The sequence below is a fragment of the Mandrillus leucophaeus genome, unplaced genomic scaffold (assembly GCF_000951045.1).
Source record: "Mandrillus leucophaeus isolate KB7577 unplaced genomic scaffold, Mleu.le_1.0 Scaffold625, whole genome shotgun sequence".
Taxonomy (NCBI): Eukaryota; Metazoa; Chordata; class Mammalia; order Primates; family Cercopithecidae; genus Mandrillus; species Mandrillus leucophaeus.
In genome coordinates, this window is record NW_012106753.1 from 1,909,443 (window position 1) to 1,921,202 (window position 11,760).

Here is an 11,760-nt window from a genome sequence, read left to right on the forward strand (position 1 = left end):
TTGGTGATACCTTAAAATGTTGAATGCAAAACATGAACTCAGATAAATGCACACTAGTGTTTATAGCAGCATTATTCACAATAACCAAGAGCAGGAAATAACCCACATGTGTCTATCAGCAGACGAATGGATAAACAAAATGTGGCGTGTATGCATACTGTGGAATATAATTGAGCCATAAAAAAAGAATGAAGTTCTGATACATGTCACTATATGGATAAAGCTTTTAAACATTATGCAAAGTGAAATTAGCCAGACACAAAAGGGTCAATGTTGTATGATTCCTCTTAAATATTTAGAACAGGGAGATTCATAGAGACAAGATTTAGTTTAGAGTTTACTGGGGGATGGATTAGGAATAAAAAATGGGGAGTTGTTACTAAATGACAGAGTTTCTGTTTGGAGTGCTGAAAATTTTTGAAAACTGGTGATTGTTGCACAAAACTGTAAATACAATTATGCCACTGAATTTTATACTTAAGAGGTTAAAATGGCAAATTTTATACTATATATTTTAACATAATAAAAATATTTAAAACGTGAATTATAAATTAATTTTTATAACTATGTTTATTTGTGAAATTTTTTTACAATCTGCTTTTTTTTGTATGTTCTACATTTTTTCCATGTACTAAGTATTGTGGGAAATTCCATCCTCATACTCATGCTGCTTTTCTACTTGTTAATATTGGATACTTCTTGATAGGCTCTTAAAATTGTGCAGTAACCTGGAAGAAACCTTCCTATTCTCCACAAACCCTGAATAGTCCTGAGAGTTTAAACCTCACCTAATTATTCTCTATTATTTAGAAACTAGAGGGGTGGAGGATTGAGAGAGGAACAATATAAAATTTGAAACCAATGATGCATTGGCTGAAAAACCCTGACATGAATTGTGAGAGCAAAGAAACCACAGCTGGTTTTGCAGGTGCAGTCCAGGTGGGCCTTGGCAGCTGATGTTGAATTGCATGAATTGTAGCTCTTATATTTTTTGGGCTACAGCTGATATTGTAGGTTCAACTGAAATAGTAAATTAGTAGGAGGCATCATTAAGTTCCAATTAAGATTCACTCCAAAACAGGTAGCTCTTCCATCTGAATGTTTTTTCAAATACAGCTCATGCCCACATGCTTTTAAGATGTGCACTAATACATATCAGTTGTGCACAATTCGTGGAGCCATTAGTAATAAGATTTATAGGAATGCTATAATTCCAAACTCTGAAAATAAAAGAACTGCACATAATTTATATAGATACTCTGTCAACATAATTTCCTACTTTTTAAATGTCAGCTGCACAGAGTGACTTCATTTCAAAAAGCATTTTCTGAGAAGGAAAAGCATAAAGAGTAACTTTAAAGTCAAAATCCTGACAAAGAATATCTTAGCCAGGTGATTACAATTAACATCAACAGTGATTAGCCCTTTCGATAGTATGTAGCACTGATATGATGTGAAAAGAATGTCACTTCATCTCTGTGGCCTTCCTCCCCAAAATGCATATCCCCAGTTTTCTCAGAAGAGAAGCATCAAGCAAAGCCCAAGTAAGGGATACACTACCAAATACCTGACCACTACCTTCTGTAAACGGTAAGGTGGGCAAAACCAAGGAAAACGTAGCAGTCACAGCCAAGAAGAGCCTGTGGAGGCATGACTACTCAATGCAACACGATATCATGATGAGATTCTGGAAGAGAAAAAGAATAGTAAATACAATCTAAGGAAAATTGCAATAAGTTGTGAACTTTAATAACATATTGTATGGGTTCAATAATTGTGACAAGTATACTACAGTAACATAAGATACTACATAAGGAAACTGTCAAATATATAGGAACTCTTTGCACTATCTTCACAATTTTTCTGTAATTAGAAAACTATTGTTAAAGAAAAATGTATTTTTTAAAAAGCACTGTTATATTATAAATGATACAAAACATGTGCAGCAGATGTGGGTTGGAGCCAGAAATTCTGCATTTCTAATAAGCCTATGGTGCTCTTTATGTTGCTGGTGCTGCTTGCCTGGGTCTCATGGCGTGGCAGTCATCGAGTGGCCTCCAGGTCAGGAGAATGGACATCATGTGGAACTTGTTAGAAATACAAGTCATTGCATGTCAGATCTATTGAATTAGAAAGTCTAGGGTTGGGGCCCAGCAGTATGTTTTACAGCAACCCCTCCAGAGGTGCTCATGCCTATGAATACATAAGGAAAATTGATCTAAAATCCAGCACTAGCATGTTATTCCCTCCCCCTTTTTTGTTGGAATGGGAGTGGAAGATGAGTGGGAGTAGAAGATAAGTTGGAGGTAAGGGTGTATATTTGAAGAGTTAATTCACTAAATAAATTGTTACACAAAATTTAGCTCTTTATCTTATTTGAGACTTAATTTCATGCTAAAGAAATGGATTTATGCAATTAGTCCATGAATGTCTACTCACTGCTTATGCAAGTTTTCCATGGCTGTTCAATGATAGAAGGTTGGCTGATTTATATCACTACTTAAAAAGAGCATAAATAATAATTTATCAATCATTTGTATCTCCCCAAAGAACTACAAATTGTATTTTACAAATTAAAAATAAATTATTATTTGATTCCCGATCAGCTCAGGAATTGGATTCCTGATTCTAGCTCAGTCATCTAGAGGTTTAAATGTATCTTTTTTATTGAATTTTTTGTTTAGTTACTGGATACACATAGAAAGGATGTAATTTTTTGTAAATATATGGTATAATAGCTTTTAATTTCATTTTTGTTTTTCTTGTACAACCTATTCTCTATGTACTTATGCATTTTGGCTTAATATTATGTTTGATAATTTATTCATGTTGATATATCCACAAATATATTGGAATTTCATAAAAATTTCTTGGACAAAAGAGGGCACAGCTTTCCTATTCTTCAGAGGATTGTTCCTTTCTAATATTTGTAATTACAAATGATGATAAAATAGAAACATTGTACAAATATACTTTTGTACAAAGGTGATGATGTCTGCAGAGCGTATAACCAGGAGTAGAAATGCTGGACCCAAAGTTATGACAATATTTTACTTTCCTAGATATTGCCCCAATTTTCTCTTAGTGCATATTTTAATGGATTTCCCACTTACCACTTTTTGAGGTATCCTATTCTTCCACATATTCACAGCATTTGGTTTCATTCAACTATTTAATTTTCACCAATCCCATGGAATTGAGGTTACCACATACATTTCCAAAGCATATTAACTGGATATTACGAGGTTGAGTATATTTTCAAACATTTGCTGACTTTTCAACTTCTGATATGTCAATTATTTCATGATATCTATTGTTTTTTTTCTTTTGGCACATATCTTTATATGAAAATTTATATTACAACTGTTAATCTACATGAGTGTGTGTATTGCAAATATATTGTGCAGGCTGTGGCATGTATTTTTAATTTTGTGTTGTCTTTTGAAAAACAGAAGATTTTAATTTTGTTTAGTTAACTTCATTACTTTAACTTTATAGTTTGTATTTCTTTTTTCCTGTTGTAGTAACCCTTTACTTACTCCTTTCTGTGTTTAGGTCGGCAATAAGACTTTTCTTATTTTGTTTTCAATTAGGTTTGTAAGGCAGAAGTAAAGCTATTAAGCTGTGAGTATTATTGCAAGTAAGCAAACACTTGCACATCTTGTGGTTTATCTGCAGGCTCACCTGACTGGTATGGAGCAAAAGCCAAGGGCTTTGGTTCAGTTCTCCACTGCTCATCAGATCTCCCATTACAGCTTCCTGGGCCAGGTGCATGTGCAGATAGATCCAGCTCAAGTGGTATGAACTTCTCCTGCTGATCAGCTGTCATGTCAAGCGTAGAGGCAGTGAGAAAAAGATTTTAATTTGTCTTTATGATTTCTGATCTTACTCTCCTCACTTTGCATACATCTTTCCTTTTTGACTATCAGCCACTGTACAGTGGCTCCAAGTCTACTACCAGAAATGAAGAAAACCACCTTCCATGGACTTCTTCACTAGCACCACTGTGTTGTTCTTGGTTAATTGTGTCTCTTATATTGTAATCGATTCTTTTTAGCTCTTTAGCATCTTAGCTTTTCAAAAAATGTGAAAGGATCTAATCTCTAAAATAAATTCTTATCCATTTCATTCACTTTGATTCTTGTTCCCTAGCCAACCCAAAACACTACGTTTAAGTTTTCAAGTAATGTGGTTTTACACACATAGATTTTGAATACACAGATTATTAATCAATGTACAATTTATATGTTTGCATGAGATAAGACACTGATTTGGATTTCTTTTATGTTCTATAGGAAAACAATTGACCCAGCATCACAATTAAATAGGACGTCAAATGATAATACGCATATGTCTTTCTCTATTACTTTTCATTGTTAATTTATATCCCTGGGACTTTTCCACATAGTCTTAAACATTTTGTAATTTGTAATGATAATGTATGTTAATATTCAATAGTATATATCATGCCACCTTGCTCTTCAAGATTTTTTTACATTTTGTCATAATACATACATGTGCAATACTTATGACTTACGATACTAAGTCTTCCTACTAATATACGTGTAGTATGTAGCTTAGTTCATTTAGATCTTTGTGTGTTTGTATCTACATGATTTATTCACTTCTGTGTATAAAATACATGTCCTTTTTTTATTTTAAATGATATATTTTTCATACTTCCTATTTTTTACTCATTTCCTTAGGGTAGAGAAAAAAAAAATTTAGCAAAGGTATATCCTCCATTCAAATTCAAATTTTCCTTAAGTTGGTTATTCAATGTGCTCTATTGGTGAATTGGTTAGAAAGATAGAAATTCTAATTTAATTCTTACACTAAGTTAAATTTAGTATATAATCATCATCCATTTATACAGCACACATGCTTGTTATATATCAGTTGACTGTTTTCTGGAATCCCAACTGGTACAGAATTCAACTAGGCTAATTTAATGGTAAATATGTTTACCCCTCTTTAACATCTCAATAATGAAAATGGCATATGGACAACATGATTTCCCTGTTGAGACATAGATGGTAACAAGTCAAGTCTCTTCTAACTATAAAAAAGGATTTTACTAAGAGCTTCCAACCCCAAATAGGTAATTATATAGTGATACAGAGGCAAATTCATTAAGAACTTATCCAACTGTGTGTGTGTGTGTGTGTGTGTGTATATATATGCAACTAATATCAGAACACCTAAAAATATAAACCAAATATTAATAGAAAGGAGAGACAGGGTACAATTTAATAATAGTAGGGGACTTCAGTACACAGATACAGATTTTCAGAGAAAAGATAATGAGGAAACATATTTAAATTATACTTTAGAACAAATGAACATGATACACAAATGTGGAACATTTGACCGAGAGCAGCAGAATACAAATTCTTCTCAAGCACACACAAAATATTTCTAGGAGAGATCACAGGTAAGACAATAAGTCTTAACAAATTCAAGAAGATTGAAATCATATCAAGTATGTTTTTAAACCACAGTGTTGCATAACTAGAAATCAATATCAAGAGGAATTTTGGCAAATTCACATATTCATAAAAATTAAACAACATGCTCCTGAACAACCAATGTATTAATGAATAAATTAAAAGAAATTTAAAATATCTAAAAAAGTAATTAAAATGGAAATACAACATACCAAAACTTAATGGGATGCAGAAAAAGCAGTTCAAAGAGGGAAGTTCACTGCAATAAACACCTACCTCAACAGAGGTAAAAGATCTTAAATAAACAACTTTTTTAAAATGAACTAAAAAAAGGTCAAAATTGTCAGAAATGAAAAAAAAAATCAAAGTAGAAATAATTAAAACACACTAGAAAAACAACAGAAAAGATCAATGAAACTAAGAAATGTCTTTTAAAAAAGATAAAATCAACAATTTTATCTTCAGCTAAACTAAGAATGAAAGAGAGAAGACTCAGTCAGGAATGAAAGAGGTGACATTATATTAGATACCGCAGAAATACAAAAGATTATGAGACTAATATGAATAATTAAATGCCAACAAATTAGATAATCTAGAGAAAATGGATACATTTCTTGATACATACAACCTACCAAGACTGAATCACAAAGAAATAGAAAATTTGAACAGAAAATATCATAATATCCCAGGACCCAATTACTTCACTGCTGAATTTTACCAAATCTAAAGAATAACTAATACCGATCATTCTCAATCTCTCTCAAAAAACTGAAAAAGGAATAATTCCAAACATTTTTACATGGCCAGAATTATCCTGATACCAAAGCCAGACATGGACATTACAAGAAATAAAAATATAGGCCAACATCCCTAATAAAAATAGATGACAAATTCCTCAAGAAAACACTAGCAAACCGAATTTAACAGTGCACCTAAAGCATCATTCACCATAATCACATGGTATTTAAACCAGGGATGCAAAAATATTTTAACATATACAAATCTATAAATGGAATATATCACATTAACAGAATGAAAAACAACAATCATGATCATCTTAATGGATGCAGAGAATGGATATGACAAAATTTACCATCATCTCATGGTAAAAAGGCTTAACATATTATGTATAGAAGAAACATACCTCAACATAACAAAGCTCATCTTCAAGAAATCCACAGGTAACATGAAACTCCAGTGAAAAGTTGAAAGTGTTTCCTCTAAGACCAGGAATAAGAAAAAGACACTAACTCTGCCATGTCTATTTAAGATAGTAATGGAAGTCCTAGTCAAAAACAGTCAGGAAAGAAAAAGAAATAAAAGGCATTTAAATTGGAAAGGAGAAAGTTAAACTGTCCTTGTTTTCAGGTGACATAATTACATATAAAAAACACTAAATATTCCACCAAAAATTATTAGAACTAATACACGAATTCAGTAAAGTTGCAGGATAAAAATTAACATCCCCAAACCAGTAGTGTTTCTATAAACTAACATTAAACTATCCACCACCCCCCACCAAAAAAATCAAGTAAACAATACCATTTAAAATAGTTACGAAAACATAAATAATGTACTTAGGAAAAAACAACCAAAAAAGTTAAATACCTATATACTGAAAACTATAAAACATTGGTGAACAAAATTGAAGAAAACTCAGAGAAATGGGAAGTTAACTCACATTCATGGATTGGAAGATCAATATTGTCAAAGTGTGCAAACTGCCCAAAAAGATCTACAAATTCAGTGCAAACCACATCAACATTCCAGTATCATTTTTCACAGAAATTGAATAAATATCCCCAAATTCATTTGGAACCATGAAGGATTCTCAATAGAAATCTTCAGTGAAATAAGCAAAGCAGGAACATCACACTACCTGACTTCAAAATGTGCTACAAAGCTAAGGAAACCAAAAGAGCCATGGTCATGGTATAAAAATAGACACATAAACCAATGGAACAGAATAGAGACTCCAATTCATAAATTTGTAATCAACTGATTTACAATACATCGATGAGAACACACAATGGAAAAAGAACAGGATCTTCAATAAATGTTGCTACAACTGGATATTCACACGTGAAAGAATACAATTAGAAATTCTTTTCACATCACATACAAAAATCTACTCAAAATGTCTTAAAGGCTTAAACATAGGACCTAAAACTACTAGAAGAAAACAAAAAGGAAAATCTCCATGTAATTGATCTGAGCAATGATATTTTTGAACAGGAAACCAAAATCACAAACAACAAAAGCAAAGATAGACAAATGATATTACATCAAACTAAAAAGCTTCTGCACAACCAACATAACAGTCAAAAGAGTGAAAATGCATAGAATGAGAGAAAATATTTGTAAACCATACATTTTATAAGAGGTTAGTATTTAAAATATATAAGAAACCCAATAGTAAGAAAACAAATAATCTGATTTTTAAAATGGGCAAAAGTTGTGACTAGACATTTCTCAAAGGAAGACATATTAATCACCCACAGATATATGAAGAAAGTCTCAACATTTTTAGTCATCAGGTAAATGCAAATTAAATCCCCAATAAGAAATAATATCAGAACTGTTAAAATGGAAATTCCATAAAAAAGATAACAAATGTCAGTGAGGATGTGGAGAAAAACCCTTGAACAATGTTGGTGGGACTGTAAATTAGTACATCCATTTTAGAAAATACTATAGAGGTCACTATAAAACTAGAAATATTACTACCACATGATCCAGCAGTCCCACTACTAGCTATATATCTAAGGGAAATAAAATTAGTATCTTGAAGATATCCTTCACTCCCATGTTCACTGCAACATCATTTTTAACAGCAAAGATATAGAATCAGCTTAAGTGTCTATCAATGGATGAATAAAGAAATCATGGTATACATACATAATGGAATACTGATAAGTTATAAAAATAAATAAAATCCTGTTATTTGTAACAACTTGGATAAACCTGGAGGACATTATATTAAGTGAAATAAACCAGGCACAGGATGATAAATGCAAATGCCCAAGTATATGAGAAATTGTAAAAGTTAAATTTAGAAGTAGAAAGAATGATGTTTACTAGGGGCTCTTGGTGGGAGCATGGAGTGGCACAGGAATCGGGGAAATGGTGGTCAAAGGACACAGAATTTCAATTAGATAGAAAGGAGAAAATATGTTGCTTTCTCAAATGTTTCCTGCAGGCTTAGATATTGACTTAGGGTTAAACTTAGTGCAAGAAACAGTGAAGTTCAACATAAGTTTTCACGTAAGAGTAGTGTATTTCTTGTTCATGTAAACGAAGGAAGGTGGAAGAACAAGGTTAGGATTATAGCTCCCCAATGCTCAGGAACAAAGGTTCTTTCCAGTTTATCATCCTGACATCCCCATGTGTGAGATTCATTATTATAATCTATTGGATGGCTACTGGTGACTGTAACATTTAATCTGCATACCAGAAAATGAAGTAGAAAAAAAGAAAATGAGCTATGGGACATGCATAATGACTGTTTTTAATGAGCACTTTCTTACATCTCATTGACTAAAATGTGGCCGCATGGCCATATCTCCACTGAAATGGAGTCCTGGAAATCTTGTCATTATAACAGAAAATCATGTGAAGTGTCTGCTACAGTTTACCAACCACACGGTTACATGGTTTTTCAAAACAATAGATTGAGGGAGATGGGCAAAAACCACTTGTACCATGTGAACACTCTTTCCCTGAGCCATAAGGGTAAAACATTCTACCTTCTCAAGGAATTTCTGAGGGACAAAAGAGTGTACTTCTTTCATAATTTTGTTTTCATTCCTATTCATTTCTTTTTATGAAATTATCTAATCCAATTGATACATGTGATATATTTGGGATCATTTTTATTAATGTGTATAGAATGTCATTATTAAAGCACAAAACAGACTCTGTTCCTCATTCCTCAAGAAGTAGTGAGAGGAAGAGTGGCATTTTCTCCACTTTTTCTTCCCAAATGAGAAGCACATGAGGAAAGATCTCCTACTTCCTCATGTGCAAAAGTCAGACACAATCCAAAAGAAAGGAAGAGTAAGTGGTAGGCAAAATTTCCAAAGCTAACTTAAGTCATAAAACAAAATTCAGACCATTTCCATCAGTGTAATTTTGGATTAATTTCAGTTATTATTGCTTATATGCATTTCTGAATAAACAGGAATTTTGAAAGACATATGCAATCTCTTAATATAATTCAAACAAAATTCATACACCATTTAATTTCAAATGTGGAGTATTATATTAAAAAGACACATAAGCCATTAAGAAAAAAGTCAGAAATATGAGAAAACATATTTATGCTAATTTGATGCTGTTAAATTCCATAATAGTCATAGCAAGAACCACTAAAAATTTTATGACCCTTTTCTAAACTAAATATTATACCTTAAAAAGACTGTTTCATAAAAATTTGTTTTTTATGCATAATTCCAAGCTCATATTTCAAACAACATCCTTACTCATGAATATGGGCAATATGGTGTAGCTTCTTGTTGACCATCCCTGCAGTAATTCACAAGCTGCAGCTTCCACAGTGCAGCTGTGAAGTCAGTAGGGAGTCATTCAGTTATTTGTGATTTTACCCATCTGTCAGCTAAAACCAAGCACCAAATGCAAAACTGTACACATGGGGATATTATGGGGATTTGTGTCTCGCCCTAGAGGATATTGGATCTGTATACCTACAAAAGATCCATAAATGATTCTCTGCATAAGAGATAACCATTCCTTTTCTACTCATGCTTATGCTATACTAGGTCTAAGAATTTTCAAAACAGAAGGAGTTCCTGTAATCATGAAAACACTGAAAATGGATCCTACAGATTACTTTGTCATCTTCTTTAGAAAATGTGAGATTTCTGAGCACAGCATGACATTAGAATAAATACCACTTCTTAGTTGAAAATATTTTACAGTACCAGAGGAAATAAAATTAGACTGGAAATTATTCAGATCCATATGAATTTAAGTGGAAGACTTCAAAATAAATAAGCATCTCAGAGGTCTGCAAGTATGTGAACAACAAAAACATACCTCACCGATTGTATAGAATTACTTGTCAGTGTGTTTCTTGCAGTGTATTTCCATTTCAGAGAGAAGAGTTATGTTAACTGCAATAATTACCACTTAAAAGCTTTCAGTCACATATACTGTGAAATTGTTTTGTGTATAATTAAGAAAAATATATGGATCATTTATTCTATACATGATACTGTTTCAACACTTTCAGTTTACAGTCAGCTAGAAATTTAAAGGATGCCTGGCTTCCAATACTAAAATGTATATTTTAAAACAGTTTTGAGGTATTGATTCTTCTTACTTTTTTGAAATGCTTTTAACTATTTTCCTAGCATCATATAGTGTAAAGGATCATAGGCCAGAAAAACTTAATTAGCTTTATAGCCTTCCACTTATGAAATTTGTGCTTAGATTAGTAATTTACAACTCAAGAATCAATTTCTTCATCTGAATTTCAAAAGTAATGACAAGAGCTCTTAGAACTCAAGTAAATGGTAAATAAGGAAACATATCCGTATATGTTTACCCTATTGATAATAAAACAGCAGTTCCCCTACTCTAGTTAATATTAGCACAATTAGTGTTAATATATTCAGGTCTTTTCCATAATCAGATCATATGTCATACTGAGGTATAAAATCAATTACCCTTCACTCCAATCTAAAATACAAATATGCATAAGACTGAATTTTTGTGTCCTCACAAAATTCGTATGTTGAAATCTAACTCCTAATATGAAGGTATTTACATGTGAGGTCTTTGGAAGGTGATTATATCATGAGGATAGAACTCTCATAAATGGGTTAAATTATCTTAGAGACTCCAGAGAGCTCCCTTGTCCCTTCTTCCATATGAAGAACATATTGAGAAAAGATTCTATGAACTAGGAAGCGGACCCTCACCAGATATGAAATTTGCCAGAGCCTTGATGCTGGAATTCCCAGCCTCCACAACTGCGAGAAATAAATGTTTGTTCCTTATATACCACCTACCCTGTGGGCATTCTCCTACCACTACTCAAATGAACTATGATACCATCAATAACAATGCAAGAATTCTACATATGTATTTTTTAATCTTACTAAAGGAAACGCCAAGTTTAAAAAGAAATAATTTAAAGATGGTACTCTGAAACAACAACACTTCTATTAATAAACAATTATCTTTTTTGGTTATCTATTAAATTTTTTAGGAACATCTTCACTCCAATCCAACCCATTGTTTTTGTAGACAAGATTGAATTTTGCCACACCTCACAGGGTGGAGTACCCCC

The 11,760-nt window shown here is 32.4% G+C and overlaps 1 long non-coding RNA gene across 1 annotated transcript; it reads right to left on the reverse strand.

Annotated features, from left to right (window-relative positions):
• Window positions 1-544: 544 nt before the first annotated feature.
• LOC105554070 lies at window positions 545-3,822 on the reverse strand. The gene is made up of 2 exons (XR_001008272.1): window positions 3,685-3,822; window positions 545-1,687 (listed from the first exon to the last, which is right to left on the reverse strand). It is a non-coding gene; the product is annotated as an uncharacterized LOC105554070 (long non-coding RNA).
• Window positions 3,823-11,760: the final 7,938 nt, after the last annotated feature.